We start from the raw sequence: 25,616 nt of genomic DNA, 5'->3' as shown, positions 1-25,616 counted from the left end.
ATAATGCCGCTGGTTAAGCTTAAGGAAGAAAGTCAGCAGTCAGCAAGCTGAAAGGAAAGGTCAGCAGTGACCTTGCTGCAACATGAGGATAGGGAGTAGAGATTATTCCTGAATATATCCTGAGAATATGTGAAAAGTATCAAAAGTAGAACCATAGGAATGCGGAAGTAGGCGTAGGTACTGATATGTAACTGACCAATCCTGAGCTCAACTTTTGCAATATGTATGAAGCTCATTATGAACTGTATTTAACCCACCGTACTGATCAATAAAATTGGGCCTGTGATGATCAAATTGATGTCCGGGTCTCCTTCCGTCGACAAATGGTGGAGAATGCGGGCAACGCCGAATCTCTGTCCTTTTTTCTCGGATTAAAAGAAAAAGGGGATTACGCCACGGTCAAGGAAGTTGGGTTTGGGTCCTTGCAGCCAGGACGGTCCGGAATTTGAAGCACCCTTGATGTTCACAATGGCGAATCAAGCCAATACGTGCTGCGGGAGCCTGGAGAGCTGCAACAGCGCGTGCTGATTAATAGGTGTGGATAGGCAAGCGGCATATGATTTATTCGCCACGTATTTAGAACGGCGAGGAATAAAAGGGATAGATTTAAAAAAGGAATTACCAGGGTTATTAGCTTATGGCCATGCTAAAGGTATCTTTGTTAACCCACATACAGTTCATGAGCTAGCAGAGTGGAAGAAGTTTGGGGAAATACTATGGGATACAGTGTTAGATGATGATAAGTCAGCAAAGAAATTAGGAAAGCTATGGCGGGTGGTGTATAACACGTTACTTCAGCAGGTATCTGAGAGAAAGGCAGCAGAAAGGGCGACAGAAGCTCATAAGAGGAATATAGGGTATGGTCGTGAGGATGATCCCCTGGCATCTTCTGTAACTAAGATACTTATGCCTAAGGGTCCTCATCAAAGTGGTGTGGAGGATTTTCCTATAGGCGCAGTGGAACCGTCTGCACCTTTCCTGTCAGAGGGGGAGGGCGAGTCGGATGGTGGGGGTAAGAGAAAACCAGCTTTGCCTCTGCCACCAACTTCAGGCGGGTTGGATGGTGGGGGTGGGAGCAAACCAGCTTCGCCTCCGCCGCCAGCTTTGCCTCCGCCGCTTCCCCCGAGTGAGCCGGCTCCAGTTACAGCTTCGGCGGGGGGGTCGCTTCCCCTGCCCGAGCCGGCTCCAGCAGGGGTGCCGTTTCCCCCGCGTGAGCCGGCTCCGCTCGAGCCGGCTCTGGTTTCACTGTCAGCTCCAGCGGGGGGGCCGCTTCCCCCGCGTGAGCCAGCCTCTGCTTCACTGCCTTCCCTGTGCGAAAACTCGGTGTCTGCACCGAAGTGCCAGCAGCATAGCACCCTTAAAGAGTCAGATCCCATCCCAGGGGCACACTGTGATCCATGGGGGGAGATGGCTAAACAGAGGAGGGAAGCTTGGGCTGCTTTGGCGAAAGAAGTAATGCAAATGGGGGATGGTGAGGCGGTGGAAATAGCTTCTATTCTTGCATGTCCAGTCACATACACACCACAGTATGATGCACAGGGGAACCTTACGCATAATATAGCAGAATATACTCCCTTAGATTGGAAGCTGTTAACTCAGCTACGTTCTACGGTTAGTTAGTTTGGAGTAAAAAGTGAACCTGTTAGGCAAATGCTAGATTATCTTTTTAATACTCAGGTTTTATGTCCTAATGATTTAAGAGGAATAGTTCGGTTGATATTCACTCAGCATCAGCAGTTATTGTTTAACGCACATTGGCAGGCGTTGGTAGATGAGTTGGTTGCTGTACAACGAGCTCAGGGAGTGACAGTAGAGGAGCTGATGGGCTTAGGGGCATATTTGCATACAGACGCACAGATGATATCGGGAGCAGATAAACTTAGAGAGTCTATGCGGCTAGTGCGTGCTGCAATAGACATGGTTAAAGAGCCAGGAGGGTTACCGGCTTATATGGGTATTAAACAAGGTAGAGAAGAATCATTTGGGAATTTTATCGATAGAACAGCTACTACTATAGATCGGGCTGGTGTTGCAGGGCGCTATTGAAGTAGTGTGCTTTGCAAAATAGCAATCCAGCAACACAAAGAGTCCAATTTAGGGGCAAATTGGACTATTGAGGAAGCATTAGAGTGAATGGCATTAATGCCAACAGCTTCACAGGCATGTATAGCAGAAGCCTTAAAGGAATTAGGATTAGGGTTACAAAAGCAAGCAGAGTTTACTCAGAGTCAGGTGTTAGCTGCTCTTGCTCCTCTCCGAAGCGGCTCACTGGCAGTCACACAAGGAGGCTCGAGACCATTCATCAAGTGTTACCGATGCGGCAATGAGGGACAGACACAAGTTGCCGCCGTGACATCGGAGACACCAGCTGCTGCCGTGACATCACTGCCACGTCCTGCCTGCAACCTGCAACAACAGGGAGCCTCGGCTTGGACTTATCAGCAGCAGTAGACGTCACACTAATGACGAACCAGCCTGAGAGGATACCCACTGGAATAAAGGGCCCTCCTATATTAAATGGACAAACATGTGGAGCATTAGTGCTGGGACGTTCTTCTACAACTATGTTGGGATTATTTGTTTTGCCTGGTGTTATCAATGCAGACTTTACAGGGGAAATACAAATCATGGTTTACACCCTTTATCCTCCGATTAAAATTACAAAAGGACAACGCATCGCACAATTGGTACCACTATCACAAATGACATCGGAAATACAATCATTTACTGGTCAAACACGGGATGAAAAAGGTTTTGGCTCTACTGGTATTACACTTTTAACTGTGGATTTACAAAATAGACCAAAGCAAAAAGTTGAAATTACTTATGGGCATCAAAGCATAACTCTTTATTGATTATTGGATACAGGAGCAGATACCAGCATCATTTCTCCAGAAGTGCGGCCACAACATTGGCCTCTATTTCCATCATCAAACACAAGCATGTTTGGCTAAGGTTTTGTATGTGATTAACCATTTATGCATTTTTGGGGAAGACGATACCCCTCCTGCAATGAAACATCATCCGAGGTCAGGTCAGGAAAATACTAAGGAAACAGAGGTCTGGGTTAAGTATAAGAACCCAAGTACAGGATTATGGGAAAAACCTGCAAAAGTATTATATTGGGGTCAGGGGTATCTTTGTGTTTCCTCACCTACAGGGCCTTTGTGGGTGCCTGCTAAGTGGACTAAACCTGTTTTTGATGCAGCCTCTGGTGGATCGCCTTACGGGGGAGGACAGGGAGCGACTGGGGAAGAAACTGCTTCTAGTCCTACGACCGCTACTGTTACAGTTGAAGGGGCACTCGAAAGTGGTGGACAGAGCACTGACACGTCACTATCAGACAGCCCAGGAGTTGATTGGTTTTATTGACTCATTATCAACTTTTCGCTTAACAAATCCAGCGAAACTACATTGTCTTGACTGTCACAATCCACATTGTGCTGCCTGGATAGCTCTACGTTTTGGGGGTTGTGAAAGAACTTTTTGGATAGAACAATCATTATTGTGGGATTTGTCGTGTCATACTTGTGAACACGAGCACACGTGGGGCAAAAGCTGGCAAGATGAATTAAGGAGACAAACAGGGCAAAACACATATATAGCTTTAAATCTTTATGAGTCTCCTGAACAGAAAATTCTTGCTTATTATCGATGGGAGGTACAATGTATTGTGAATAGAATTAAGGTTCAAAGTAAATCACGTATAGTTTCTATAAGGTGTAGGAAATTAGTGCCTTTAACACAGCATTCAATTGTTAGGACCCTTCAAAGGGGATCTGATAGAGCATTAGATTGCTGCATTGACAAGTTGCAAAAATTGAGTTTGCAAGTGGCAGGACCAGTAAGGTTAGGAGCAGCAAGATTGAAGACAGATAAGAAAAAGAAGGCAAAAAAGGGAATGCTCTCATTTGAATAAGGATATCAGTGATTGCTAATTAATTTTCTATGATTAGGACAATTTTACAGTTGTGGGACCCTCGGGAGGATATAGTTGTTGAGGAAGATAACGAACAAGAACTACGGTTACGAAATAAGATACGCCTTGTATTAAAGAAAGAGCTTGAACTATTAGCCTCATATAGTAAAAAAGCTGAAGAGGCTTTGCGATCACCACCACTGAATTGGTTGCATTGGGTTGAAGAAACAGACTTTTATACTGGTCCTTACTTATATTCACTTCCTTGTTATGTTTGCAAAAGGGATAATGATAAATGCTATGCATGGGTAGCTTTGCATTGTGCAGATTGTAATCAGGTTTATTGGTATTCACAGAGGTCAATAGACTATTTATGGTGTGCACCTTGTTCTGGAAGGTGGATTTGAAATTTTATCTGGGTTAGAGCTCTTGAACAAAGTACTGGCCTGCCAGGACGGACAGGATTACAGCTTTTTGAGAGTGCGGAACAAGTGGTTATAGCATATCTTAGGTGGAAGTTGCAGGAAAACTTTAGAATATTTGAAATTAATAAAGCCTCACGCATCATAGCAGCTCACTGTAAAGCTGAATTGCCTTCAAACTTATCTCATGCTATACTTGTGAGCAAGGATGCTGATTTGGAATTAGATCAGTATATTCAAAAATTGACTCAGCCTTACAATAGACAATCTAGCAAACCAGGGAAAAGACAACGAAGAAAGGAAAAACAAAGCAAGCAGAAGGAAAGAAAGGAGAAGCAAAGCAAGCAGAAAGAAAAATGAGATTTGTTCTTATTATACTGCTCAATGCTGTAGCAAGTGAAGCAGTAGGAATAGCACACTTTAGTCAACCAAGAGAAAATTTATGCGTGACACTTGCTAATCAAACTAACCAATCATCGCTTTGTCTTAGTCTTGGAGGAGTCACTAACCCATTTCGAACATGCCTGGTGGGACTTCCGGTATGGTCTCCTGGAGAATTTTGCAGTTTGATAAACAATCAAACCTTATGTATGTCTAACATGTCAAACATCACATTGCCAGTACAACAAGGGTATACTGCAAGTCAGAGTGATGGCTATCATCAATGCTTACTAATCCAATCACTTAACACCTCTTTGCATTCTCCTCCTAAGGAATTGGATCTTTTTGGAATTTCAAACACCAGTATGTCTAACACTACAGCTGGCGGATGGTTTAGCTTCAAATTTTTGGATGCTCAGAATTTAAACCAACCTAAAGAAACATGGGCCACCCTAGATTCATCCCTGAATGTGAGTGAATTCTCTCCACAGCATTACAGTCAATGTAACGGCACAAATATCACGGCACCAATGAAATTACCCACAGGAATATTTTTGATTTGTGGAGACAGGGCGTGGAATGGTATACCAGCTAAACCACAGGGTGGACCCTGTTTCTTGGGAAAATTGTCGTTGTTTCACCCTAACGTGTCCTTACTAATGCAGCTGAGTCAAAATTCAAACAGGAAAAAACGTAGCATACATGACTTAGACTGCAGCCAGATAGGAGATCCACAGTTTTGGGGCACATTCAAACAAGTAGTGGTTTCCACTATCTTGCCAGGAGGATCTGCCAATAAAGCCATGAATTTAGCAAAACAATTAGGATGCTGGGCAAGGGATGAGCTGAACAAGACATCACAAATTCTAGACATGCTAACCGCAGATGTGCAAAGTGTTAACCATGCTGTTTTGCAGAATAGAGCTGCTGTAGATTTTTTGCTCTTAGCACAAGGGCATGGATGTGAAGAGTTTGAGGGAATGTGTTGCATGAATCTGTCTGATCATTCAGTGTCCATTCACATTAAGATAAAAGAATTGCAACAGGGACTTCACAAACTTAAGGAAGAAGACGGTTTAGGAATTGACGAATGGCTTAAAGGCTTAGGACTTGGGCCATGGCTGAGGAACCTCATGATCTATGCTATAGGGCTACTGGGTGTAATTTTACTGTTTTTGCTTATTTTGCCTTGTATCTTTAACTGTATTCAAAACATGGTCAGCCGTACAATAGCAAAAACATGGCAAACTAATCTCCTTGCTCAAGAAGAAAACGGGGGAAATGTGGAGAGATTTATTAATAATTGGTTAGCTGAGAAAGGCCATACTGACATAATGCCGCTGGTTAAGCTTAAGGAAGAAAGTCAGCAGTCAGCAAGCTGAAAGGAAAGGTCAGCAGTGACCTTGCTGCAACATGAGGATAGGGAGTAGAGATTATTCCTGAATATATCCTGAAAATATGTTGAAAGTATCAAAAGTAGAACCATAGGAATGCAGAAGTAGGCATAGGTGCTGATATGTAACTGACCAATCCTGAGCTCAACTTTTGCAATATGTATGAAGCTCATTATGAACTGTATTTAACCCACCGTACTGATCAATAAAATTGGGCCTGTGATGATCAAATTGATGTCTGGGTCTCCTTCCGTCGACACACAGCCTCAGCCAGGGACCCGCTCCCAAGGCTGTTGCCATGGCCACCAGGGCTGGGACCAGCTGGGATGCTCGGTTTCCATGGGCCTGGGTTCAGGAATGGGATTCCCCAATTTCCTGCTCCTGCTAAAACCGTGCTGCTCTCGCTGCCCTCCCTCCTCCCATGGAAAGCACAAAAGACAAAGATCCCGAGCTGGGATAAGAACAATTTACTGGGAACACCAATGAGATAAGAAAAAAATAGGAACAGAAACAATATTGATAACAGAGGGGATAAATAAAACTCTTTACAGGGAAAACTACAACAGAACTCACTGGGTCTTCCTGGCCACAATTTCTCCTTCCTGGGAATTTCACCCTTCTCCTCAGGGAGAGAGAGAGTCCGTTTCCTGCCCTGGCAATGACCTGAGGTGGGAGTGAATGTAATGAGAAGGCCATGGCCAGACCTTCTTTGTTTTCCATCCCAAATCATTACATTGACAGGGACAGGAAAAGGTACAGGTGTCTTCCCAGCATGGATCATAGGGAACATGGATCATCAGGGGTCTTCCCAACGTGGATACTCCAATGATTTGAGTTGGGGCAGTACACAAAATCCTCCTGCACTTGGGGCATTGGCAGGCCTTCCCTTACCGTTGGTATCTGGTCAATTGAGAGCTCTGGGTGAAGCTCTTCCCACTCTGGGGACACTCGTAGGGCCTCTCCCCAGTGTGGATGCACTGGTCGGTGACTAGGCTGGAGTTTTGCTTGAAGCCCTTCTCACACTCAGGGCAGAGGAAGGGCCTCTCCTCTGATTGAATCTGCTGGTGGCTGCAGAGATTGGAGCTGGTCTGAAACTTCTTCTGACTCTGGGGACATTCGTAGGCCCTCTCCCCAGTGTGGATGTGTTAGTGCCTGATGAGGTGGAATTTCTGCTTGAAGCCAATCGTACAGTCAGGACAGCGGAAGGGCCTCTCCTCAATGTGAAATCGCTGGTGCTTGAGGAGAGTGGAGATGGTGCTAAACCTCTTCTGACACTCAGGGCAATTGTATGGCCTTTCCCCAGAGTGGATCCTCTGGTGGTAGAGCAAGAGGGACTTCAGCCTGAAGCTCTTCCCACATTCCCAACATTCATAGGGCCGTTCCCTGGTTTAGGTTCTCTGGTGGCAGATCAGGTTTGAGCTCTGGCTAAAGCTCATCCCACATTCTCCACACTCGTAAGGCCTCTCCCCAGTGTCGATGTGCTGGCTCCTGATGGGGTGGGAGTTGTGCTTGAAGCCCATCCCACAGTCTGGGCAGCAGAAGGGCCTCTCATCCATGTGAATCCGCTAGTGCTGGAGGAGGTGGGAGCTGGGGTGAAACCTCTTCCCAAACTCGGGACACTCGTAGGGCCTCTCCCCAGTGTGGATGCGTTGGCGCCTCATGAGGTGGGAGCTGCAGCTAAAGCCTTTCCCACACACCCTACATTCATAGGAGCATTCCCAGTGTGGATCATCTGGTGCTAGATGAGGATGCTGCTGTGCCTGAAGCTCTTCCCACACTCCGAAAACTTGTGGGGCTTCTGCCCATCATGAAGCTGCTCAGGAACCACCAGCTCCAACCTCTGGCTGAAGCTCTGTCCACCTTCCTGGCCCAGGGTGGGTCTTTCCTCCTCAGAGTGCTCTCAGCTGGCTTTCCAGACCCTCTTCCTGTGGAATCTCCTGGGATTTTCCTCCCAGTTGGATTCCTGTGTCTTGGAGTCACTAAAAATGGCCTCTTCCATGAGGTTCTGCTTTGGGGATTTGTCCCTTCTGGTCTCCATCCTCAGTTTCTTGTCTGGGGGAAGAAGGACAAGGAGAGGATGGGATTTGCCTCCATGCCAGATAGAAGGGGAAGGAGATTCCCCCAGTGCATCCCCAGCAGGATGGCGTTGGCAGCAGGGTTGTCCTGCAGCCAGGGGCCGTGCTGGGCTGGGAGATGGAGCAGGAGAGAGGGGGAAAGGGGCACTGACTTCCTCCTCACCTTCCTGGGTGTTCCCGGGTATCTTCCTTTTCCTTACAGACTTCTCCTCCATCTGGCGCAGGTTTGGGGATGGGAATTTCTTTTTTCAGGAGAAAAACAAGGGATGAGCACATGGTCTTTTGTACTATTTGAAGGCAAACTTGGGGCAGAGTCTAAGCCAGAATTACAATTTAATAAGAAAATGAAGATGACGCAATGATACAGAAACACTGCCGTAACAGTCAGGATATAACCTGACTCACTGTTGGTCAGGGTGGTGGCAGCTGTCCCATTAAATGGTGGCTGCAGTCCTGTTGGAGTGATGAACGTGATTCTGTCGAAGCAGTGATCCTGTAGAAGGGTCTGGTCTTCCTCTGAAGGTCCAGTGGTGGTTATGGAGCTCTTGTCCTCTGGGAATCCAGCAGGTAAGCTGCTCCTGGTGTTGCAAGACTCAACTGATATGCAGGTAGGAATGCTTGGGCGGAGCATCCCACAAGGGGATGATGGAATTTTATCAGTCCTGCAGGGACACTCAATGGCCCATTCACAGAAGATATCTCCCCTGGAGGGCATTATCAGGGCTGAGTCATGGAAGAAATAAAGAACACTGCCCCGCCTGTTTATAACAGTTGATGAAGATGGGGATTGCAAACATGCATTTGGTTACATCTTGCATTGCAACCAAAAACAGTGGGGTAATCTCTGCTCAGGGGGTGAGCACCACCCCTCTTATCCAAACTGGCTCAGCTGTAAAACCCCCACCCTGGGAAGGCCACACACACAGGGGACAATGTCACACTTGCCCTGCCCCAGGGGAGGTCTCTGTCCCTTGTCACTCCATTCCTCTCCCCCCCTTTTCTCTTTCTTTCCATCTCTCTCTCTACCTCACATTTACTGTTCAATAAAATCCACTCTGGATTTGGTCTCGTTAGCACCTTAATTGGTGCAGAGGCATCTCTCTCTAACAATTTTCTTAACCAGATTGCGACATTATTTTGGCACAGTGAGTTCAGGCACTGTTGCCTGTCCCCAAGTGCCTTTGACAACAGACTGGTTCCTTCCTCTAAGGAGTTTGTGGTTCTTTCTGGAAGAACTCTTGGAAACTTGGACACAGTCCCTCCTTCATCCTGGGTAACTTATGGGAGAACTTATGAGGAAAATGGCTTTTGTGGACGGCCAGTGAAAAAGAAAATATTTTCTTGTCCTTCCTTGAAAAGTTTGTTAAAATCACTGGAGGAAAGGGAGCACATGATATCAGCAAGACTGACAAGGTTCATTCACTCCAAGGTGAGGAACACAAGGCTTCTAAAAGTCCCAGAAGAAGCCCAGATCAAGTATCTAAATTCCCAAATAACTCCAGCCAGGGGTCTCCAGGAGGATTCTTTTGGTGAGTGTTCGGAGCCGGCAGATCCCAGACTCGAGTCCCGAGTATCTCCAGGCTCCCTAAGAGGAGCTTTTTTGGGGGGAGAGGAGCCATGATCACCCCTCAGGGGGGTCCCGGCGGGTCCATGTAGGGATGGCCTGATACCGATGGGGCGGGACATTGGTTTTGGGGATCCCCGTGAGAGCCGGGGCTGTGGAACGGGGGAGCCCCGGGGCAGGGAGAGGGGAAGGGGCGATACTGGAGCTGGGGGACCCCCGGCAGCCCGGAGATGAGGCGGGGACAGAACCCCCTGACCCTGACAGGGGCGTGTCCTGGGGTGACTTCATGATGCTCGTACCCCCAAAGGTCTGTTTAGCCCAGAAATGAGTTCTGCACCTTTAAGGCTGGTTCTGAGAGTGAAGGGCAGGAGGAAGAAGCTGCAGTTTGTTTTCAGAAACTGCACTCACTCCTCCACATTCTGGCTCCTGGAATGTAGTGATGCCTTAAGGAGCTGGAATAGAGGCCAGATAAAGTTAAGTGGAGTAAATTAGATATTTATTGAAGTGCCTTCAAAGGTCACACCCTGGGAGTACTGGAGCCACAGATGTGGCTCTGCCTGGATGGCTCTGAGATGGGAGCAAAAGAGGGCTTGGTCACGAGATCTCACATTTTTGTAAATGTTAGTACATTTATATATAGGAGTTAACTGCCCAATTAATAGCTTCAATAGCTTCAAATTATGAAGTTTTGTCTTCCTTGCTTGCTTGCCTGCCCTCCTCTTTTCATGTTGTTTATGCTTTGGGCCTGAAGTTTGAAGAGATTGTCCTTGAGTCTCCAGCTAGAACAGGATTGTTTTGTCTTCGCCACTCTGTGAAAAGATATCAGTAACACTTAATATAAAGCTAAAAGCTGCACACCAAAACACAGTAGAAAAACTTAAAACCTAAGCTATCAGTTGTCTGCTGACAGCCAGACAGCAGGAAAGAGCTCTCCTTTGCTTTTAGTTAGTTTTTAGATCACTTGAGGCAGAGAAGTTCCCTGGACTGTGGTTTTCTTTTTCTTTGGAGTTGTTTAAACCTGCTCTGCACTGAACACCCCGACCGCACCAGCAGCTTGCACCTGCGGCCCTCTAGGCTGAGCCTGGGCTGTGGCATTTCCAGTGCCAGAGGGACTGGTAAGAGACTGATAAGAGACTGATAAGAGACTGAGTGAGCTGAGCAACTGCCCACAGAGGCACTTTCATCTCTTTCATCTCTTTCATCTCAAACAGAGGAGTTTGTCATCTCTTTTGTAGCGGGAAGAGGTTTTATTGTTTAATATTGTTCATTTTTTTGTGCTAATGAATACTTTGCCTGTTAAATAAACAGGTTTTTTTCCCCGTTTTCTCCGAGGAAATATTTTCCTGATCTGGTTGGGGGAGTGGCTGCTTGAATTTTCTTTTTAGAGAAAACCCTTTTGGAGGTTTTCTCCCAAATTTGCCCAAATCCAGGACATGGTGGTGGGAAGACAGAGGACCCCCAAGTGGCTGGAGTGGGGGGAGGCTGGAGTGGGGGACCCTGAAATCCCCCAGCATCCCTAAGCAGGACCCAGGAGAGAGGGATCCCCAGGACCCGTGGTATTCCCAGCATCCCTGAGGACGGGAACCACCAGAAACCCAGAGGGATGAGACAGGAAATTGGACACTCCTTGTGGCTTTTTTTTTTCTTGATTTTTGGAAGTTTTTATGGACACCAGATGACTTCTGGAGATGGATTTGGTTGGGAGGAATTCCCAATCCAAGGGATTCACACCTTGTTTTTTCCAAACCAGGATTTCCCATTCCCAAACCTCGGCTGAATGGAGGAGGAGAAGGCTACAAGGAAGAGGAAGATGCCCCAGAACACCCAGGCAGGTGAGGAGGAAGTTAGTGCCCCTTTCCCCGTCTCACCTGCTCCATCTTCCAGCCCAGCATGGCCCCCAGCTGCAGGACAACCCTGCTGCCAACGCTATCCTGCTGGGGATGCACTGGGGGGATCTCCTTCCCCTTCCCTGTGGCATGGAGGCAAATCCATTCCTCTCCTTGTCCTTCCTACCCCAGAGAAGGAGCTGAGGATGGAGACCAGGGAGGACAAATCCCTGCACCATAACCTCGTGGAAGAGGCTGTTTTGAGCAGTGCCACAGTGCAGAATTCCAATGGGGAGGAAAAGTTCCAGAGATCCCACAGGAGGAGGGGCTCCAAAGCCAGCCCAGGCTTCTCTGAGAAGGAAAGACCCACCCTGAGCCAGGAAGGTGGACAGAGCTTCAGCCAGAGCTCAGAGCTGGTGGCCCATGAGCAGCTTCACAATGGGGAGAAGCCCCACAAGTGCTTGGAGTGTGGGAAGAGCTTCATGCAGAGCAACCACCTCATCAGCCACCAGATGATCCACACCAGGGAATGGCCCTACAAGTGTGGGGATTGTGGGAAGGGCTTCAGCTGCAGCTCTGCCCTCGTCACCCACCAACACACCCACACTGGAGAGAGGCCCTACGAGTGTCCCCAGTGTCAGAAGAGGTTTCACACCAGCTCCAATCTCCTCCTGCACCAGCTCATTCACACGGAGGAGAGGCCTTTCCGCTGCCCTGACTGCAGGAAGGGCTTCAAGCCCTCATCAGGCACCGGCGCATCCACAACAGGGAGAGGCCCTACGAGTGTCCCCAGTGTGGGAAGAGCTTCTCAGACCGCTCGTTCTTTACCCGACACCAACAGAGTCACCAGTAAGGGCAGCCCTGTGAGTGCCCCAACTGCAGGAGGAGCTTCATGCACTGCTCCAGCTTCATCCCCCATGGGAGAACCCACAATGGTCAGAACCCTGGCGATCCACATTCCCTGTGATCCATGTTGGGAAGACACTGGGCTGGTTATTCTTTTATTTTGGCCCTAATTTTCTTTGGATTCATCTTCATCCCTTTAAACCAGAGGAAATTGGGGTAAAAATCAATAAATTCATTGAAGGCATCTAAAGTCTCACTTTTTACTTGTGTTTCAGGGGAACCTGAGATTCAGGGAAATAATTGGGAGAATTTGGGGTTTTGGGGGGTATTTTGTGTACTCATTTCCCTTTTCTTGGCACTCAAAGAGACAAGAGGGGATGTTGGGAATTTAGCTGCTAGAAACTGGAACAGTACAAAGCCGTGGTTAATTGCAAGTCCTGCACCTGTGAGATAGCGTGTCCTTGGGCCTAGCTGTAGTATAATAACAAATAGTGGAAGAGACATGAGAAAAGAGAGATGTAACCCCTAAGGAATGAGGAAGAGTTCATGGTATAGTTTAACCAATAGATTGCTTGGCTTACAGAATATTCATAAGATTATTATTTGCTGTATAAGTGTTTGATGCATTCTTCAATAAACGGGACCTGTGATGAACCACCTGGTGTCTGGGTCCCCTTCCTTCAACAAGGGTTCAATCTGTCACCTCAATGCCACTGAAAACTACTCAATCCCAACCCAAAATTCCTTGATTCCACTGCTCTTTGGTGTGGAATGGGGTTGGAATGGGATTGAGCAAAGATGGCTTCAAATCAGGAGGGTTGAGATGGGCATTGGGTGGGACAGGATGGGTGGTGTGGTGTTTGGGAGGTGGAAAATGGGGGAAATATGGCTTGGGAAGGTGGCCATGATGTCCAGGAGGGGTGGGATGTGTTGGGACTGGGGAGGTGGGTTGGGGTCTGAAATGAGACAGCCAAAGTTTGGGGATGATGAAGGGAGGGGGAGCCCATTACTGAATGAGTTTTTGAATAATCCACATTCCTGAAGAGATTTTGAGGTCTCTCATGTTTCTGAGGCAGTTTTGGGGCACTCCCCAGCTCATGGGAGTTTCCTGAGAGCAGCTCTATGGAGCCCCATTGCCAGAGGTGGTTGCCTTGGGCACAAGCTTCGAGTTGTAGCCAGAGTCCGTTGCCTCAGTGCTGGAGAGCAGAGAAATGATGAACGGCCCCCAGACATCTCCAGTGTGTTTTTGGGGGCAGGGAGAGTTCTGCATAGGTGGGGTGGTCACTGTCCCACCCCAGCCACTGCAGCCTCTGGTGCAGCCCCAAAGTGGCTGCCAAGCCCCTGGCACCCCGAAAACCCCACCTGAGAGAGGGACCAGAGCAGGTCAGGCTGTGACACGGGTGTGACACTGACATTTCCCACGGCCCCAGAGCTCACAGCAGCTGAGATCCAAGGCTGACTGTGAATCTCTCCCTCTCTCTCTTCTCCTGACTTCCTCTTCTCAAAATCTGGTTAACTTGCAATTGGACAGGTTAGAGTTTGCTAAGTCAGTGCTATATGAAGTGCTTTACTGTAATTCAATGCTGTTTAAGATTTCCCAAGTACCTCATTCTCTGAAGTTTGCAACTAAAAGTTTGTTCTCCACCCTCCTGAGAAGTTTGTTGTTTTCTCCCCCTGGCCATCTGTCCTGCAGGCTGTGCCCCCTGTGCGTGCTGCTCCTCTGCCCTGGCCGGCTGCACTCGCCCATCTCACTGTGCCCCAGCATTTCTCACCCAGCGTTTCTGTGCCCTCCCTGGGCTCCCTGCACCCAGCGCTGCCGGCTCCTGGCACACAGAGCCAGGGCAGGAGCCCACCCTGCCAAGGGGCTCTGGGGCAGGGCGGGGGCTGCGATGGCTTCTGAGCTCAGCAGCTGCTCCTGGCATGGTTCCATGGGGACCGAGCACAGCAACGCTGCTGAGCATTGTCCCTGCTGAGGGTCACACACTGCCGGGGCACATTCCCTGCCTGCAGGATTGCTGAACATTGTCCCTGCTGAGGGTCACACACTGCCGGGGCACATTCCCTGCCTGCAGGATTGCCGAGCATTGTCCCTGCTGAGGGTCACACACTGCCGGGGCACATTGCCTGCCTGCAGGATTGCTGAGCATTGTCCCTGCTGAGGGTCACACACTGCCGGGGCACATTCCCTGCCTGCAGGATTGCTGAGCATTGTCTCTGCTAAGGGTCACACACTGCTGGGGCACATTCCCAGCCTGCAGGATTGCTGAGCATTGTCCCTGCTGAGGGTCACACACTGCCGGGGCACATTGCCTGCCTGCAGGATTGCTGAGCATTGTCCCTGCTGAGGGTCACACACTGCCGGGGCACATTCCCTGCCTGCAGGATTGCTGAGCATTGTCTCTGCTGAGGGTCACACACTGCCGGGGCACATTGCCTGCCTGCAGGATTGCTGAGCATTGTCCCTGCTGAGGGTCACACACTGCCGGGGCACATTCCCTGCCTGCAGGATTGCTGAGCATTGTCTCTGCTGAGGGTCACACACTGCTGAGGCACAATCTCTGTCTGCAGGATTCATGCCCGAACCAAGCACTGCACTGATGGCTCCAGTGTTGCTTTCCAACAAAAACAGGGGAAGGCAAACTGTGTGCAGCTCATGGTATTTTAGAGTGTCTAAAACTCGCTAAGTCATTGATCTTAGAGGTGAGATCCATTTGGAATTCATGGCATGGAGAAGAAGTGCAAGATGGAAAAGGGGAGCATAGAAAAAAACTGAGGAAAACATTTCAGATGATTTCTTTCCATTTTCGTTGCACTTCTGGAAAGCTGGTTCAGTTTTCCAGGAATCTTCTCCACAGTCCTGTCTGCTCTTAAAAACTTTTCCTGGAGAATGAGGTCAAGCTTCTGTCACACGATGTTCCACCAACTGCAGCTTCTCTTGGTCTTCCACACTGTGTGTGCAGCAGGACTCTTGCAGCAAAGCAGGACAAATGTTTGGAGAACTTGACAACTTGTCCTTTCTTTTCCTGGTGGACTGGGGAGTTGTGGCATTGGTGAGGTTTTCATTGTGACTGTTCCACCCTTGGAAAACAGGAGGTGGTACCAGGACTCGTTGGGGAATGCAACCCTGACTGAATTCAGAGAATTTCCAGAAGTTGCAGCAAGAAATGGAAAGTTGTGTGATAATCATTCACACATCTCCATAAACACCTGGAAAGTGATCTAGAACATGAAAATTGGTTGTCAGAGGCAGTTTCTTTCTGTTTTCAGTTTAGATGATTCTACATCTCTTGTGCTGGTATAAATCAAGAGCATGAAAACAATCACTTCATGATAAGCATCAGAACAAGCTGCATCTCCCAGAGTAGAAGACTGAAAGAATCTGAAAAGGAGAAATGCAGTGAATGACTTGGTGAACTTTGTCTGTAAGAAGGGTAATTTTTTCTAAGAGTTTCTAATCCATTTCCTCTGCTTTTCTCCTTCTTAATATGGCCATTTCCATGCCAGATTCCTCATGAAATGAGAAGCCTGAGCTTGCAGACGTGCATGAAAGATGTCCTGTTCCTCTGCAGGGGCAGTCAGGCTGAAACAGGAAACAGTTTTGAAATAATTGTGTGATAGATGAGTAATGCAATGGCTGAGTCTCACAATTAAAAGGCAGATATTATGGATATCTTAAGACAAGTTTTATAGACTTATAGTTGTTTTACCCCCCTTATATTGTTATCACAGGGTTACCTGGTAGTTGGGGTATTTGGGAGGGTTGGCTTGTTACTATGGCAACACCTGACTGCCAATCAAAGTGTAAGGAAGTGACCTCCACCACTGGACAGTGAAGAAAGAGTTGATTAACAAGATTTTGAGAGGGGCTAAAGGGTTAAAAGGCGAAACATCGATTGTGTGGATGAGCATATGTTGGGAAAAATCCTTTGCTCCCTGTGCCATAATATTTTCTGTGTTCAGTCTTTTGTTGTTCTTTTTGATAAAGTTTTAATAATCCTTTTAAATTTTTGGAAGTGAGCATAATTTCTTACAAATGGGGACTCGTCTGCAAAATAAACCTGGTGTCCTTAGGAGTTTTCAAAAGGGGCGCCCCCTTCCACCTATTGGACGGAGTCTACTGGACTCTCCCAGTTCCACCAATGGTTGCAGGTTGGAAGCTCAAAGACACCAGGAGGCTGGATAAAGAAAAGAGTGGAAGAGGGGTGAGCACATCCACATAACTATTTTTGGCCAGATTGTGACTCCATAATTCCAGTATATGAAAGTGATCTTCACATTAGTAATATACTGGATCCATCCTGGTCTCTTGAAGCGTCAGGATATTGGACATTAGAAAGGAAAAAGGAACAGTGGGATGCATGGAGGGGGAGGAAAGCGGGGATCCCATAGACAAGGACCCCATGGCTGGTGGGACATGTAGGATTGAAGGGTTTGTGGGGAGCTGGGAGCAGGGTTCACCCATCAGGGAAACCGTGTTTGTGCTGGGACGGGGACCCACAGTGGGATTCCCATCCACCAAACACCAAGGGAGCTGGTGAGCTCCACATGGCGCAGTGGCTTGTGTGGTGCTCAGAGTGGGGGCAGTCTCTGGGGCACAGCCAGCGCTGTAATTTCCAGGGCCAGCCGAAGCCGGGCTGGAAGCGGGGTGACCACCAAGGGGTTTGCTGCAGGGAGTCACCCAGGAGCCAGTGCAGCAGTTTGTGTGCTGCCGAGCCAAGGGGTCGGGGCAGTCCGGCCACCAAGCTAAGTCATGTCAGGGCAGAGCTGCCAAACCAAGGGGGTCAGGCTGGGCCGGCTGCTGAGCTGAGCCAGACAGGGGCAGGCAGAGCTGCTGAGGCTGAGTCGAGTCAGGCCAGAGGCAGGACCGCAGCCATTGAGCCAAACTGGGATGGGCGGAGCCTGCAAGTTGAATTGGAGTGAGCGGAGCTACCGAAGGCAAACCAAGTTAGGTTTGAAGCGGGATGGAAGCCACTGCATCAAATCAATAATCGATAATTATACATGGTGGAGTTGCTGAAGCCGAGCTATGTTGGGCCAGGGGTGGGACTGCAGCTGCTGAGGGGAATTGGGCCAGGGGCAGGTCATAGCCGAGCTGAGCCAGGTGGGACAGGGAGCAGAATGCGACCATGGGACCAGAGCATTGAACCGCGGAGGAGAGGAAGGGCAGGGACCAATCTGGTAATACGGAAGCCCTGGATTGTAAGAATTTTTTCTTTTTTAACTGGTAAAAAGAGAAGTACAGGTTTTTGGGTTTTTTCTCTCTTCCCTTTTCTTCTCTTTCCTCCTTCCCTTGTTTGTTTTATTCCCACTTCCCCTTTCCTTTTCCCTTCTGAGAGAGGCAGGCTCTGTCTGGAGGGCCTGTGGTTGGAAAGGTAGGGTTCTGTCAGAGGAGGGCCTGTGATTGGCCAGTCAGGATGGGACTGTGGGCAAATATGGAATCCCTAAGGGGAGAAGTTATAAATTGAAGAGCTAACAATAGTTATACCCCCAGATGGCCCACTGGGAAGGAAACTAGCCTGGTGGAAATATGACCCAAATACCAGAGATAAGGATGAGCTCAAAATGATTCACTAGTGCATGGTAGAATGGACCAGAAGGGAAATTAGGAGCAATCATGTATACTGGCTGAGATATGGGTCAGATGAAGGATGGATGTGTCAGGCATTAAACATCCATGTAAGAGCTAAGAAACCATTCAATCAGGAAGAGAGTGACTATGCTGCCTGCTGTGGGAGGGAGAGTTCACCCTCAAAGGTGAGCATGTTTAAGGTATCAGAAAATAAAGAATGGGACCCATTAGAACACTTAACCCCTCCACCTCCAATAGCCTCAGATGCACCTCCCCTACCCCCTGATGGGCCTAGCCAGAACACCAGGAGCAGGGTAGAACAAAGACAGGAAAGCAGATCAGGGGATGGGAACCAAGCAGCGGGATTATATCCCCTGAGGGAAATACCCCTGTGTGGGGTACAGGGAGGAATTAGATTTGTAACCATGCCTCTCAGTTCTTCTGATGTGAGAATGTTCAAGAAATAATTGAAAGGATTACTAGAGGACCTCACTGGATCAGTGGAACAGTTAGACCAGTCTCTAGGGCCCAATATTCATACATGGGAAGAGATGCAATCAATAATGACCATGCTATTCACACCAGAAGAAAGACAGATGATCTGAGTGGCAGAGATATGGATATGGGAAAGGGAGTGTGTGCAAGGACCTCCTGGAGATCTGAAAATGCCCACAGTGCACCTCACCAGCGACCACAACAGCACTGGGGGGAGGCAAGACATGGAGGAATATAGAACATTGATTATAAGAGGTATCAAAGAGGCATCTCCATGTAATTAAAATGCTCGTAAAGCTTTTGATGAGCAGCAAAGGAAGAAAGAAACCCCAACAGAGTGGCTAGAAAGACTGAGAAGGAATATGAGGCAATATTCAGGGGTTGACCCTGATACAGTGGCCGCACAGGTCTAACTAAAGATAAATTTTGTCACTCAAGCCTTGCCAGATATATGGAGAAAGTTAGAAAAGTTAGATGGTTGGCAAGAAAGCAGGTTAGAGGATCTGTTAAGGGAAGCACATAAAGTCTATGTAAAGAGGGACTAAGAGAAGATCAAGACAAAAACCAAGGTAGTGGTAACTGCCATTAGGGAAGGAAACCAGCATTTAAAGAACAACCCAGGTAAGGGAGGAGGATTCCAAGTGCAGGAAGATAGATGGAGGGGAGATTCACCTCCTTGGGACCGGGCATAAAAAGGAGAGTTTGGGAAACAGGGGAAACTACGACCAGTTGGCCTTTACTGTAAAGAGAATGGGCATATCAGAAAGAATTGCCCCCAGAGGGAAAAGGAGCAGAGGATGTATGAGACTGAGCAAAAAGGAGAAATGGAAGACTAGGGGTGTCAGGGGCTCTACCTCCTGGGTACCATCAGGAGCCCTTGATAACTTTAAAAATAGATCCCCAGGAGGAAGAATTTGAATTCTTAGTAGACACAGGGGCTGAAAGAACTTGTGTTTGTAGAATCCCAAAGGGGTGCAAAAAGGGTCAAGATACTGTGCAAGTAGTAGGTGCTAAAGGAGGGTTCAAAGCCTCAGTTATAATGCAAATAAAGTTTGAAGGAACAAAAAAAATAGGAATTGGGGATGTTCTATTCGTTCCAGAAGCAGGATGCGATCTATTAAGGTGAGATTTACAAGTGCAGCTAAGCATTTTAATACTCCCAGAGGAAGGAAAAATGGTAGTTAAACTTCTCCAATAAGGGAAGGGATGAGGGCAAAATTCATGAGATGGTGTGGGCAAAACCATAGAATTGAGGCAAATTGAACGTGAAACCTACAGTAATAAAATTAATTGATGACAGCTATCCAGTCTGTGTATGACAATACCCACTCTCCCTGGAAGGGAGATGAAGACTGCAGCCACTGATCCAGGATCTACTTGAGGATGAGACCTTAGAACCATGTATGTCCCCCCATAATACACCCATATTACCAGTAAAGAAGTCAGATGGGACTTACAGACTTGTTCAAGATTTGAGAGAAGTGAACAACAAAAGAGTGAATCGGTACCCAGTAGTGCCTAACCCCTATACACTACTGAGTAATATCCCCCCAGCACACCAGTGGTTTAGTGTCATAGACCTAAAAGATGCTTTTTGGGCAGGTCTACTGGCAAAGAAAAGCAGGGATATATTTGCTTTTGAATGGGAGGATGCTGATTCTGGGAGTAAGAAACAGTTTTGGTGGACTAGGTTACCCCAAGGGTTTTCCAAATCTCCAAACCTCTTCGGTCAAGCCCTAGGAGAAGTAACACAATTCTTCTCCATCAAACCTGAGATAAAGCTCATCCAATATGTAAATTATTTCCTTTTCACAGGACAGGAAGAAAAATAAGTTTGGCAATTCACCATAGTGTTGTTAAATTTTCTCAAGGACCAAGGACTTTCGGTATCAAAAGGGAAACTCAAATTTGTAGAGAGGGAAGTAAAATTCCCTAGGACATGTGATTTGTCAAGGGAGCTGGTGGCTGAACCCTGAGAGAATTACGGGGTTAGTCTCACTCCCACTGCCAAAAACAAAGAGAGAAATCAGAAACATTTCTAGGCTTGTTGGGATATTGTAGGCTATGGATTGAAGGATGCACTCAGGCCATCCAGTTCTTGTATGAAAAGTTAGTGGAAGAAGAGATTAGGTGGGGAAAAGATGACGAACAAAAGTTTGAAGCTTTAAAGCAAAACATTGTCAGTTCACCAGCACTGAGTCTTCCTGCCTTCTATCTGTTTGTGAATATGGAAAAAGGGGTAGCACATGGAGTATTAGCCCAGGACTGGGGAGGATCCAGGAAACCAGAGGGCTATTTATCAAAATTATAGACCCTGTCAGCTGGAGATGGCCAACCTGCATTCAGGCTGTGGCAGTTACTGCCATACTCATAGCAGAAAGCAAAAAATTAACCTTTTGGGGGAAAATTGAAGATATATATTGCAAAATCAGTAAGGAGTATCCTGAGCCAAAAGGCTGAGAAATGGCTCACTGATTCCCGAAGGCTAAAGTATGAAGACATCTTAAAAGATAATGGTTTAGAGCTAATTATGAGTAACCAACTCAACCCTGCCCAGTTTTTGCATGGAGAAACATATGAGAAACTAAAACATAATTGCCTAGAGGCTATAAACTATCAAACTAGAGTAAGAGAGAACATAACAGATCAAACACTACAAGGTGGAAAATTATTGTACCTCAATGGATCTTCATGGGTAATAAAGGGGCACAGAGTATTGGGGTACGCTATAGTGCATGAAGGGTTAGAGGCCATAGAAAAGAGAAAGTCACCTTCCAACTGGTCAGCACAAGCGTGTGAGTTGTGTGCCCTAAAACGAAGTCTGGAAACATTATCATGGAAAAGGGGAACAATATATACAGGACTCAAAATACACTTTTGGAATAGTGCATAAGTTTGGAAAAATTTGGGAAGAGAGGGGGCTATTAAATTCAAAAGGAAAGGGACTGATTCACGAAAATTTTGTCTTAGAAGAGTTAGAAACCTTACAATTGCCAGAAGTAGCAGTGGTCTATGTTCAAGGGCATCAAAAAGAGGCAACACAGGAGGCGCGAGGGAACAATTTAGCTGATTTTGAAGCTAAAAATGCAACTGAATCAGAGACAGATAAACTAATAATGGTATTAACACCCATAAAAGAAATGCAAAAAGTCCCCATATTCAGTGGGACAAAAGAGGAAGAACTCATTGAAATAGGAGTCAAGAAAGAAAACAAAGGGAAGTGGAGATGAGCAGGTGGGAGACAAATATTGAATAAACCCCTTGCCAGGAAAATGTTAGAAGGCATACGTGGAACAACACATTGGGGTACACAAGTACTAGGTGATCAATTTCTAAGGGATTTGGGCTGCATAGGAATTTTCAGAATAGCTAAGCAAGTAACTGAACAGTGTGTGATATGTCAAAAAGTGAATAAGAAAATCGTGAGCAAAACACCCAGGGGAGGGTGAGAACTAGCCTTAAGGCCCTTCCAAAACATCCAAGCTGACTTTACCGAGCTTCCCCAGGTACAATGGTGTAGGTTTTTGCCAGTGATAGTAGATCACGTGACTCATTGGGCAGAGGTGGTACCCACTGTGAAAGCCAATGCTAGTGTTGTGAGTAAAACACTTCTAGAATCAATCATTCCCAATATGGGAGGGCAAACAGGATTGATTCAGACCAGGAAACTCAGTTCACATTGAAGATATTGCAGAAAGTTGTTCAGGCCCTGGGAATAAAATGGGAATTACACACTCCATCGTATCCACAGAGTTCTGGTTGGTAGAGAGAATGAATCAAATTCTTAAAAGAGCTCCAGTTAAGCTAATGATTGAAACTCAGATGTCATGGATAAAATGTCTCCCTTTGGCCTTATTAAGAATTAGAACCCAATCCCAGTCAGATCTGGGGGTGTCACCCTATGAAATGATGTTTGGCTTACTCTTCCTGACCTCACCCCAGAAGGTTGCCACCCATGAGGAAGGGGAAGCCAATGCCAAGAAATAAGTTATGTCCATAGCACAATCCTTAGAAGGGCTAAGACATAAAGGGGCAATTCCTCAAACTACCACCCTGGATTTCAGGATCCATAATATTGATCCTGTGAATTGGGTGATGAATAAGTCATGGGAGATCAGCCTCTAACTCCTCAGTGGGAAGGTCCCTTTCAGGTACTGCTCACCACCGAATCGGCTGTGTGAACTGCAGAGTGGGGATGGACTCATGGCAACAGAGTCAAAGGCCCAGTACAAGAACCCAAAGAGTGGACTATAACACCCAAGCTGGGTGAAACAAGACTGACTCTCAAGCAGAGACTGAAAGACAAGCAGGAAAACACCAAGACAACCAAAAAGTAGAGTCAAACTTCCACCAACCAGCTCGAGAACTGTCTTCCTGTTTTAGTGGGTGAGAATTACCAGCATCTGTTGAGGAGAAGCACACAAGGGACTGTAAAAGGTAATGAGGCAGCATCCTTAAGAAGTAAGACAAGCAATAGAGGGCAAGATCGGGTTGGCCCCTTTGTTCACTACCAAGAAGGCTCCATAGCCCTGCTGTGGGTAGAAACCCTGTTGGCATGGTAAGGTGGGGACAAAAGGCCATGCCACACCTCTATCATTGCTCAGTTGTCTTTTAATTCAACAGGGACTGGAGGGCAGGACTGAATTGGCCTCTATGCTCATCCCTAACACACACTGATTATGGGTAGCAGCCACATAGGCACGGTAGGTGGGAGTCAAAGCCATACTGGACCTCTGTGATGCCCTTTTATCCATTCCAAATAAGTGTGTCTAAGGAAAATCTGAGATTTTTTCTGCTGTTGCCACTGTCCTTGCCCACATCAACAGATGCTGGTATGACTCATTCAAGAGACAGAGAAAGTTTTATACTTAATCGTTCGAGCAAAATTACTTATAGAAAAAGAAAAGGGGGGTTTGTTATAGATGAGTAATTCTATGGTTGACTCTCACAGTTAAGGAGTGAATATTAAATATATGTTAAGAGAAGTTTTCTAGATGTATAGTTATCTTTCTCGTCCCCCTTGCATTGTTATCACAGGATAGCCTCAGTAGTCGGGGCATTTGGGAGGGTGGGCTTGTTACTATGGCAGCACCTGACTTCCAATCAAGGTGTAAGACAGTGATCTCCACCACTGGACAGTGAAGAAGGAGTCGATTGACAAGACTTTGGGAGGGGCAAGAGGTATAAAAGACAGAACATCCATTTTGTAGATAAGCATGGTGACAGAATCCTTTGCTCCTGGCACTGTTATTTTCTTTATTAAATCTTCTGTTGTATTTTGAAAAGTTCTTAATAATTTAAATTTTTGAAAATGAAAATGGTTTCTCACATGAGGTTGGGAAATGTGAGGCAAGGTTGTCCATACTAGGTGAGCTCCAAGGTACAACTTCACTGACCTGGCCAGACCTCCTTAGGAGCACCCCTACATCAATATAAATCACTTAATGCTCCAATCAGCCCTTCTGCAAAGAGAACAGTAATAAAATACACTCTTTAAAATAGGATTACATATTACTTAAAAGCTCTTTGAAATATTTCTCCACAACTGTAAAAGAAAATCTTCCTGATGAACTGCATAAGAGCAGAGGGAAATCAAGGCAGAACCATGGTTTGTCAGGACTTGCTTGATCCTAATGAGCCCTGTGGTGCATTTGGAGCTGAGCACTTGAACGTCAGGGCCTGAGAGGAGATTGCACAAACCTTTCCAGGAGTCAAAGTCAGAAGAAAACACCAAAGTGTCTCAAAGCATGAATTTCACTGAGGTCCATCACCAACACAGGCTCCTCATGGACTCCTTGGAGGAGAGAATTGAAGGCCAGAATTGGAATAAACATCTCTCAGAGATTCAGAGTGCAACGGAAAATCCAAAGTACCTTAAAAACCTTGAGTATCTGAAAGCATTAATGAGCCCAACTGAGTGTCAGTACAGAGCTCTCAGGGAACTGATTAAAGCAGATAACTGGGGCCATGATTGCACAAATCTCTCGCAGTCTGTATCCAAAAGGCAACACCAAATACCTTAAAATAGCTGAAGTACCTTGAAGCATTAATGGCCCACTGGGTGTCATTACTGATAAAGACCCTCCAGGGACTAATTAAAGGAGATATTGGAGGCAGGGACTGCACAATCTTTTTCATAGAGTCTGTATCAAAAGGGAAACACCAAGTACCTTAAAATAACTGAAGTACCTTGAAGTATTAATGAGCCCCACTGAGTGTTGTTACTGACAAAGCCTCTCCAGGGACTAATTACAGCAGATAATTGGAGGCCAGGATTGCACAAACCTCTCAGAGAATCCAAGGCAAAAGCCAAACCCAAAGTCCTTTGAAAAGCTTACAGTCCCTGCAGGGAGCATTCAGGAGACCCCAGGGCCATTGCTGAGCAAGGCTCCCCAGGGACTCCTTCCAGCAGAGCCTTGAGGCCACAGGGATGTGGGCTAGGGGGGGATGCTGAGGGCAGGACAAGGGGCTGACAGCACCCAGCCTGGCTGGGCTGTGCCAGGAGGCCCCAGTGCCTCAGGACAAGGTGTCTCCTCACAGCCCTTGGTGGCACAGACCCTGCTGCTGTGCCCCAGGGCACCAAGACTTGGCTTCTCTTTGTCCCCACCTGTCATCACTGCCTGCAGTTCTCTGCTCTGCCTGGGGCCTGGGGACACTTTCTCAGTTATGTCCCTCAGTGGGACCCCTTAAAAGTCCAAGAAACTTTGGAGTTGGATTCTAACTTGGAGTTCTGGAGAAGTTTCTTCAGCTCCCTCTCAGGGACTGATGTTCAGGGCCTGAGCACAAAGCCCCAGAGGCTCATTAAAGTCCTTGTGCTATATCTGTGCTGCTGAGCTGGGCTGGGCTCCTGGCACAGAGGCAGCTCCTGGTAACCAAGAAGAGATTCAAAAGCACATTTCTCTTGATGAGCAGCTTTACTCCCAGACCAGCAGGGCCGGGGCACTGCCTGCAGCCACTCTGGGGCACAGCACAGAGGCACAAAGAGCTTCAGTCAGTGAGGATTGGGAAGGTGCCGAGAAGTGCCTGGGGCACAATCACTGCCAGCCCTTGGCACAGGAACCTCTGGCTGCAGGACAATGCAACTGCAGCTCCTGGAGTGATCTCCTCAAGCTGGAACATCCCAAT

General features: G+C 47.2%; 1 pseudogene; it reads left to right on the top strand.

Annotated features, from left to right (window-relative positions):
* Positions 1–25,616, top strand: part of LOC131559605 (zinc finger protein 11-like) — a 912,004-nt pseudogene that overhangs the window by 182,192 nt on the left and 704,196 nt on the right.

This window comes from Ammospiza caudacuta, chromosome 7 (genome assembly GCF_027887145.1).
Source record: "Ammospiza caudacuta isolate bAmmCau1 chromosome 7, bAmmCau1.pri, whole genome shotgun sequence".
NCBI classification, from domain to species: Eukaryota; Metazoa; Chordata; class Aves; order Passeriformes; family Passerellidae; genus Ammospiza; species Ammospiza caudacuta.
The sequence above is the reverse complement of the archived record's forward strand: the minus strand, read 5'-3'. Positions and strand labels throughout refer to the sequence as shown.